A 9185-nucleotide genomic window follows, 5' to 3' on the forward strand; every position below is an offset into this window, starting at 1 on the left:
TGCTTCATGGCACGCTTTACTGTACCTCTCTTCGTTTTAACTTTCTGAGCGTGTTTTTAATCCAAACATATCATATCTATATGTTTTTGGAATCAGGAACCGACAAGGAATAAGATGAAATAGTTTTTAAATCGATTTCGGAAATTTAATTTTGATCATAATTTTTATATTTTTAATTTTCAGAGCTTGTTTTTAATCCAAATATAACATATGTATATGTTTTTGGAATCAGAAAATTTGAATCAATTTGATTGAAAAATGAGGGTGTGACAGTGTCGCCTCAACTTTTACATAAAGCCGGATATGACGTCATCAAAGACATTTATCGAAAAAATGAAAAAAAACCTCCGGGGATATCATACCCAGGAACTCTCATGTCTAATTTCATAAAGATCGGCCCAGTAGTTTAGTCCTGTACACTCTACACACACACACAGACACACACACACACACACACACCACGACCCTCGTCTCGATTCCCCCCTCTGTGTTAAAACATTTAGTCAAAACTTGACTAAATGTAAAAAGAACATTCTCCTGCTTTCGGGAAGAAATGCAGACTTTGCAAGAAAGACAATCATTTCGCAAAATGTTGCAAGAACAAGAACAGTGTGAATGCATGTGGTGTGAAAGGAAATGATCATGTGCATGATGATGTAGATGATAATGATGATGATTCCTGTGTTATGCATGTTGATGATGATACACCAAGTTCTGTACATGCAAAGATGTTCATAAATGATGTCATGGTTTCTTTTCAGCTTGACAGTGGTACAACAACCAATTGTTTGTCAGAGAGTGTATACAAGACTGTGACAAAAGACAAACAGCTGAGACATGTCAAGAAGACAGACAGAAGACTGTTGATGTACAATGGGTCAGAGGTCAGGCCAGCTGGGGAAACAATAATCAGAGTAGTACATTCCAAGAACAAAGAAGAATACAGAGTTCGTTTCTACATTGTCAGACAAGACCGATACTTGGCATCAGAGCACTTCAATACATGAAACTGATGACAGTGAATGTAGAAAACATAGCTGCAGCGACATGACGACAAACATGTGTTGACGGAATGTCATGACGTATTCGAAGGAGAACTGGGTACGTTAGAGAGAGATTTGCATCTCGTGACAGACCCAAAAGTCCCGCCATTGAAGATGCATTGTAGAAAATGTCCCGCTACTGTGAAAAAGCAAGTCAAAATTATAAGAACAAACTAGATAGGCTTTTAGAACTTGGAGTTATCGCACCAGTGGGCTCTTCAACAGATTGGATCAGAAGCCTTGTTATCATGAAGCCAAATGGTAAAGCACGCATGTGTATAGATTCAAGGCCGTTTAACAAAGCCATCAAGAGAAACCACTACCCCATGGAAACCGTTGATGATGTGCTTGAAGAATTGCAGGGAGCGCAGTGTTTCACGCATTTGGACACAACACACTGGTTTTTGCACGTTGTCCTTGATGAAGAAAGCAGTTTGCTGACAACGTTCGAGACGCCCTTTAAAAAGGTACAGATGGAGAAAACTACCATTTGGAGTTTCAGCGAGTCCAGAAGAGTTCCAGAGAAGAATGGACGAGGCTTTGAGAGATCTTCCCGAAGTTTTTGCAGTCCATGACGATATCATCATCCGGGGAAAGGACGAAGATGGCAAGAGTGCATCAGAAGTTCACGACAGAAATGTGAAACAGTTTCCACAGAGATGTCGAGAAAAGGGAATCAAGCTGAACTCAGACAAGGTTAAGTACAAAAAAACGGAGATTTCCTACTTGGGTCATGTCATCAGCACAGACGGAGTCAAAGCAGACCCGAAGATCGATGCTGTGAAAAAACTCAAGACGCCAGAAGACAAGGCAGCAGTCCAACGCCTGCTGGGGATGGTTGGATATTTCCAAACATTTGCTCAGCGTCTTTCGGAGATAGCGACGCCGTTGAGACAGCTATTGAAGAAGAATGTTCATTTTCGATGGGATGAACAAGTACACGGAAAAGTACTCCAAGAGATCAAAGAAGTTCTCTCGCAGCCACCAGTTTTGAAGTTCTTTAATCCCAAAGCAGAGAAAGTTATTCTTCAGTGTGATGCTTCGGAGTTCGGATTAGGTGCCTGCCTGATGGCTGATGGACATCCAGTACAGTACGCATCCAGAGCACTGACAGAAACGTAAAGAAACTATGCTCAGATCAAAAAGGAGATGCTGGCGATAGTATTCGGTCTGGAGAGATTTGAACGCTACGTTTATGGAAGACACGTAGAAGTTGAGTCGGATCACAAGCCGTTGATTCCAATCCACAAGAAGAGTCTCCTCAGTGCACCAAAACGCCTTCAGAGAATGCTACTCAGAACGCAGAAATACGACTACACAGTGGTGTACAAGAAAGGCACAGAGATGTACATAGCAGATACACTCAGCAGAGCAGTGGAATCAAGCTGTACAGGTGGCAACAGAACAAGAAGAGAAGAAATTTTCCAGTCAGAACTGGAAAAAGAGATTGAAACTGCAGTTACAGAATAAGACTGACAGAGCTGCAAGAAGAAACAAGATAAGATCAAGATCTATGCCTTCTGATGAAGATTGTTCAAACAGGATGGCCAGAAGAAAGAAGAAATGTTCCCGTCAAGCTTAAAGACTATTTTCCGTCCCGAGAAGAAATTTCACTCCAGTGAATAATTGCGGGTATGCTTATGGAGGAAGTTCGCGACAACTCCCAAAGTTTTGAGTGACATTGGAAGTACTTGCCTTACTTTCGTATGCATGGGCCGGAAGAAGGGCTTACTTCGAAGCAAAGCGAGGAAGTAACTGAGGGTAGTTTGCGACTACTTCCAAAGTTTTGAGCGACCTTGGAAGTACATCCTCACTTTTGCATGCATGGGACGGAAAAAGAACTTACTTTGGAAGCAAACGAGGAAGTAAGTGAGGGTAAATGTACTACAGCGAGAACGAGGAGTAAACACGCTACTTCTAAAGTTTCTCAGTGCAAAATGGCAGGACTTTACTTCGGTTTTTCATTTCAAACCGAGCTGACGCAAATGTCCCCCAAAAAGAAAATAGAAGGAAAAGTCGTATTTCGTGGGTGCATTTCGTGCAAACTTCCCTGAACACAAACCTGAGTTGCCAGCTTTGACTTTTGTTCGTTCTGGGTCCCATGTATGCAATTTCTCTTTTAGAGATTAATAAAGTTTATTGATTGATTGATTGATGGCCACCACTCTTTCATCCCCGCTTATACGAGGGGGTGTTTCTATGTAAATGGGCGTCGTTGTGTGTGTGTTTGTGTGAGAGTGTGTGTGTGTGTGTGTGTGTGTGTGTGTGTGTGTGTGTGTGTGTGTGTGTGCGTGTGTATGTGTTTGTATGTATTTGTGCGAGTGCCTGTCTGCCTATGTGTGCGTGTGTAATTGGTGCGTCTGTTCCTTCATTCGTTTGCGTGCACGCGCGCACATGTGTGTGTGGGGGGAGGGGTGTGTGTGTGTACGTGTGTGTGTGTGCGTGTGCGTGCGTGTGCGTGCGTGTGTTTGTATGTATTTGTGCGAGTGCCTGCCTGCCTGTGTGTGCGTGCGTGCTGGTATAATTGTGCGTCTGTTCCTTCATGCCTTTGTTTGCGTGCGCGTGCGTGTGTGTGTGTGTGTGTGTGTGTGCACCCCCCCCAACTATTATGAGCTGACTATTTGCGCCTCGATATTTTATTTAATATTTATGTTCTTACGTTTTATGTTGTTTGTTGTGATACACCACACCCGAGTTTCTCGTAATTGAGATAATAAAGTGTTCTATGTCTATGTCTATGTCTATGTCTAACACACATGCACACACGCACGTAGGCTAAGAAAATCAAATCTTGACTTTCAACTTTATATAAACATACATCCTCTTCACAATTAACGAGGACAAACATAATGTACAAACACCCAAGTACAACAATTTATCTTTTCTAAAAATTGGGACACACATTTTCCCAATTAATATGAAAGTCGCTGAACTTATCTTCTTTTCACTACACCTTATATTTTGATTCTAAAAAAATGGTGTTCTGCCTTTTCAAATTTATCAGTGTGACAAATGGATTTGTACATAGTTCAGTCTAAATTAATGTTTAACATTTTTTTAGCACATTTATTAAATGTGTGCAGATTAGCTTACCATACTTTCAACATGCGTAGTGTGGCCTGATGGAATAGGGTGGTCTGATTATTGTAAACTATATTTTCATTGGTTACCTCGTTTAGGATTGACCAATGGGAGAGGAGATTACTAAATTGGAGGAAATAGAAGTAGCCATGTTTGTTGTATTGAGCAGAACATCGAAAACGCTCACGGGAGACGGGTGTGTTTACCCGTGTCTCTACATGTTTTAGGATGTTTCTCAAGTGTTATTGAGGTCGACTGTTATACGACTCATACTTGGATGAATCATGTGTGATTCAATGCTGTGAATATACAGGTATTTATTGATTTGTATTTGTTCAGTAATCTTGACGTGGGACATGACTTTGAGAATAATGTTGTGAATTGGATTGGGAGATGTGTGAGCTGTTGTCAGCCATTTTGGAAAGGAATGTTCGTATTTTCCTTTGTAATGGAGTATTTGGTAAATGAGTTGAAATGATATTGTAATAGCATAGTTGACGGATGAATGTGATATTATTGAGTAAGACTAAGAGTGGAATTAATATTTTGTGGAGAAGTTTGACTAAAAACTGAGTGGTTGAGACTTATGATAGCAGAAACTTTTTACACAGCACCCCGGTGGGAGCGAGGGTGCACTCTACTGAGGGAAAGAGGGAAGAAGATGAGCATCCCCTCCTTGTCGCCACGGCGTAGAAGATCGTCAGATGCAACGGCACAAGGTTGTAACGCAGCGCAGGAATTCTTGGAATCCCACCCCATATCACCATGGTCGTAATCTTTCATGGGTGTGATATGGATCAAGTAAATGAACCCGCTGAACTGTGACTGTTGATTGTATGTGAATTATCATATTTGTATTTTGTTGTGACGACTTAAATAAAGGTACGAGGGCAAAGGGCAATAACGTGTTTGTCTTTGTGCCTAGTTTGAGTGCTGTGTGTGTGTGTGAAATGGAGTGACTTAGTAAACAGAGTTAGGACATGTATTTCTGATGGGATAGTTATTTACACACAGACACTTTCAGTAAAAACCCTTCGTAACAACCAGTAACCCAAACTTTCGCTCTAACCGAACTATTTTTGTCCAAAAAAGTTTTACCGATACACAATCATTAAAAAAAAGAGGTTTAACATAACCGACTTCGCTACCACATAAACAACTTTTTTTTTTATTCTCCCCAACATTCTGGTCAACAAAATCATTATTATAGACAGTCATTCAATTTCAAGACAATCATCTCAGCTTTGAACCGACCCTTTCGTTCAACCAGTCAAAAACAACAAATATAGTAAAAGCTACAGTGCGATCAACGTACGCCCATTTACGAACTCGCGATGAGATTTGTTTCATCTGGTCGTTTACAAACGCATGCGCACTAATTGGGATTCCCCCAATTTCGTCGACCTTGACCTCAGGTATCTCGAAGCCACTGCTTCGGCGTTCAATTTAGCTCGTGCATACCGAGTAGCTGGCAACTTTGCTTCCAAAGTTCCCACTTTCAAGGTTAATTTCCAGGGTCTCTCACTTGACATCATTATACGACGATATCGCATCTTAATTGTCCTTACCCATCCAAACCTCCAACGCATACAATTGCAGGACATTCTGGTTGTAAAGGCAACTCATTGGGAAATGAGCTCAGACACAATATCGAAGACGTGAAATGCGTCAATCGAGCAACTGTCGTAACTTGGCTACAATGAGACGGTCGGCTACCTTGCACCATAGACACGAACTGTGACATTCTTGTTTAATTTTGGTGAAATGCTTGAAACAGAGTGGCTCAAAACCAACAGTTCGATCAGTTACTGACCGAAAAAAACGTGCTCGAGTCATTCGGCGAAGGTGGCGAACTTTCAAACTATCACGACTGAATAAATCATAACACATCTTTTCATCATGCTTTTTCCACACGAGTAGCATAGTGCAGAGGTTACGGATTGGGAATTTCGACGCTCTGGGTTCAAGTGCCGCTGGGAGCTAAATATTTTTAAAATTTTTTTTTAATTAATCTTTTTCTTTATAGGCCTCAATTGCATTCAGGCTGCAACAACTGGTTTTTGCCTCTGTGTTAATTTTTATATTTAGTCAAGTTTTGACTAAATATTTTAACATCGAGGGGGAATCGAAACGAGGGTCGTGGTGTATGTGCGTGTGTGTGTGTGTGTGTGTGCGTGTGTGTGTGTGTGTGTGTGTGTGTAGAGCGATTCAGACTAAACTACTGGACCGATCTTTATGAAATTTGACATGAGAGTTCCTGGGTATGAAATCCCCGAATTTTTTTTTTCATTTTTTTGATAAATGTCTTTGATGACGTCATATCCGGCTTTTCGTGAAAGTTGAGGCGGCACTGTCACGCCCTCATTTTTCAACCAAATTGGTTGAAATTTTGGTCAAGTACTCTTCGACGAAGCCCGGGGTTCGGTATTGCATTTCAGCTTGGTGGCTTAAAAATTAATTAATGACTTTGGTCATTAAAAATCTGAAAATTGTAAAAAAAAATAAAAATTTATAAAACGATCCAAATTTACGTTTATCTTATTTTCCATCATTTGCTGATTCCAAAAACATATAAATATGTTATATTCGGATTAAAAACAAGCTCTGAAAATTAAATATATAAAAATTATTATCAACATTTTTTTTTTGAAATCAATTTAAAAACACTTTCATCTTATTCCTTGTCGGTTCCTCATTCCAAAAACATATAGATATGATATGTTTGGATTAAAAACACGCTCAGAAAGTTAAAACGAAGAGAGGTACAGAAAAGCGTGCTATCCTTCTCAGCGCAACGAATACCCCGCTCTTCTTGTCAATTCCACGTGCACTGCCTTTGCCACGGGCGGTGGAGTGACGATGCTACGAGTATACGGTCTTGCTGCGTTGCGTTGCGTTCAGTTTCATTCTGTGAGTTCGACAGCTACTTGACTAAATATTGTATTTTCGCCTTACGCGACTTGTTTTTGGCTCACGTAAGTGTAGCCTATGCGATCGTAACTTTGTCTGTCTGTGCGTTTGTGCGTTTGTGCGTGTGTGTGTGCGTGTGTGTGTGTGTTTGTGCGTGTGTATGTCTGTGGTAGAAACTTTAACATTTCCGAGTCTATGTGTGAGTGGTTATCCAAGACTATGGATAAAGCTCGCATAAGATTACGTCACGGTCAAAAGTGTTTGACGTCAATTAATGCATCATGACGGCATGCCTCCCTGTAGTCTTTCTCTCTCGCGTGGTGTGTGTGGTCTCGGTCATTGTTATTTTGAGCGGGCCGAGACTATTTGGCAGTCGTGTCCCTGTAAGTAGGCTACATGCAGACAGACAGATCTAGATCTAGTGTCTCTCTTTCTTGCACAGTGTCACCTAAGCTTACTGTGTGTGTGGGTGTGTATGTGTGACGGAGTGATTGAGTTTGTGTTACTGTTTGTCTATTTCTTACGTGAGCCTTGAAGGCTTCGCCTCTTGTTACTTGTGTAAAGAAACTTTTCTATGCTTTCAAAACAAAATCCAATCTTGACTTTCAACTGTACATAACCATGCATCGCCGCCATCGTCATCAAAAATTAACGAGGGAAAACAAATGAAAACACCGATGAACAGTATTGTCTTTTCTAAACTTCTTGACACACATTTCCCCAATGCATAATGAAATAGTCACTAAACTTAGTTATTTACGGTCTACTGCACCTTATATCTTCATACCCCAACATAATGTTCTTCCTTTTGAACTTTAATAGTAACCCAAATTTTCCCTATAACCAATCTGTGTTTTACCGATATACAATTATTAAACAAAAGTTCAACATAATCATTTATTCTTCTCCATAACATTCAGGCCAACAAAGTCATTGTCATAGGCAGTCATTCGATTCCAAGACAATTATCACAGGTTTGAACCGACCCTTTCGTTTAACCATTCAAAAAACAACAGCAACGCTGTTAGTACTACAGCGCGCTCAACGTTCGCCTTTTTGAACTCACAATGAGATTTGTTTCTTCTGGTCGCCAAGCTTACCGTTAAACAAACGCATGCGTACTAGTTGGGATTCCCCCAATTTTCGCGACCTTGACCGAATACTCTCGAAGTCACCACTCCGGCGCGGCGTTCATGCATAGTGAACAGTTGGAAAGTTAACTTCGGGAGTTCCCACTTCCAAAAGAGGCCTCTACTTACAGTGTTTCTGACTTTCTCCTTTTGCATACAGGCCCAGAATGGGTTACTGTTCAAGGGAGAAAGAATAGTCGTTCCAAAGAACATGAGAACCAAAGTGATGTCTTTGATTCACATCAGTCACACAGGGCTACAAGGATGCCTGCGGAGGGCTCGAGAAGTAGTCTACTGGCCAGGAATGAACAAAGACATGGAACAACTGATTGGACAGTGTGCAGCGTGTAAGACATACCAGCGAAATCAGACGAAAGAACCGATGATCAGTCAACCGATTCTTCCATGGCAGTTTGTTAGAGTTGATCTTCTGGAATTGAACGGATGAGACTATGTGTGAAGGAAATCACGAATAACACTAACAGGCAAAGTTTGATAGTGATATCCTCCACGCTTTTAGAGCGCTAACCAGAGATAATAGAGTGACGTAGCGAAGTGTGGTGCACGTACTGTGAATTCAGCTCACTGACCGAGAGAGTTGATGTTGTGAATCGCAACGAAGATATCGTTACACTTAACCACTGTCCAGCGACAGGGAGGGGTTGTCACAGGAATCGACCGGGAGAAAGGAAGCCCGAGTAGAGCACTTAACAGGTAAATGGAATAAGCATTTGAATACCGTTAATGTTTATCGCATAAGTTGAATCGACTAACACTGTAACTTTAAACATAGCAGACAGATATCTAAGACAAGATGTCCGCTATTTATGTTGTGCAGTGCGTCGTGTAACCGGTCGGAAAGGCAGATAGTGGCCAGATGACAGAATGAAGGATCTGAGAAGCCGCCGGAATATCACGCCTATAGACCCGCATAGCTGAGATTCGACGGGATTTCTAGAAGCTAGTGCACGGTTATTTTTGTCCGTAGAGTTGGACCATAGTGGTCACAGGGCGGTAGAAA

The sequence above is a fragment of the Littorina saxatilis genome, linkage group LG8 (assembly GCF_037325665.1).
Source record: "Littorina saxatilis isolate snail1 linkage group LG8, US_GU_Lsax_2.0, whole genome shotgun sequence".
Lineage (NCBI taxonomy): Eukaryota > Metazoa > Mollusca > Gastropoda > Littorinimorpha > Littorinidae > Littorina > Littorina saxatilis.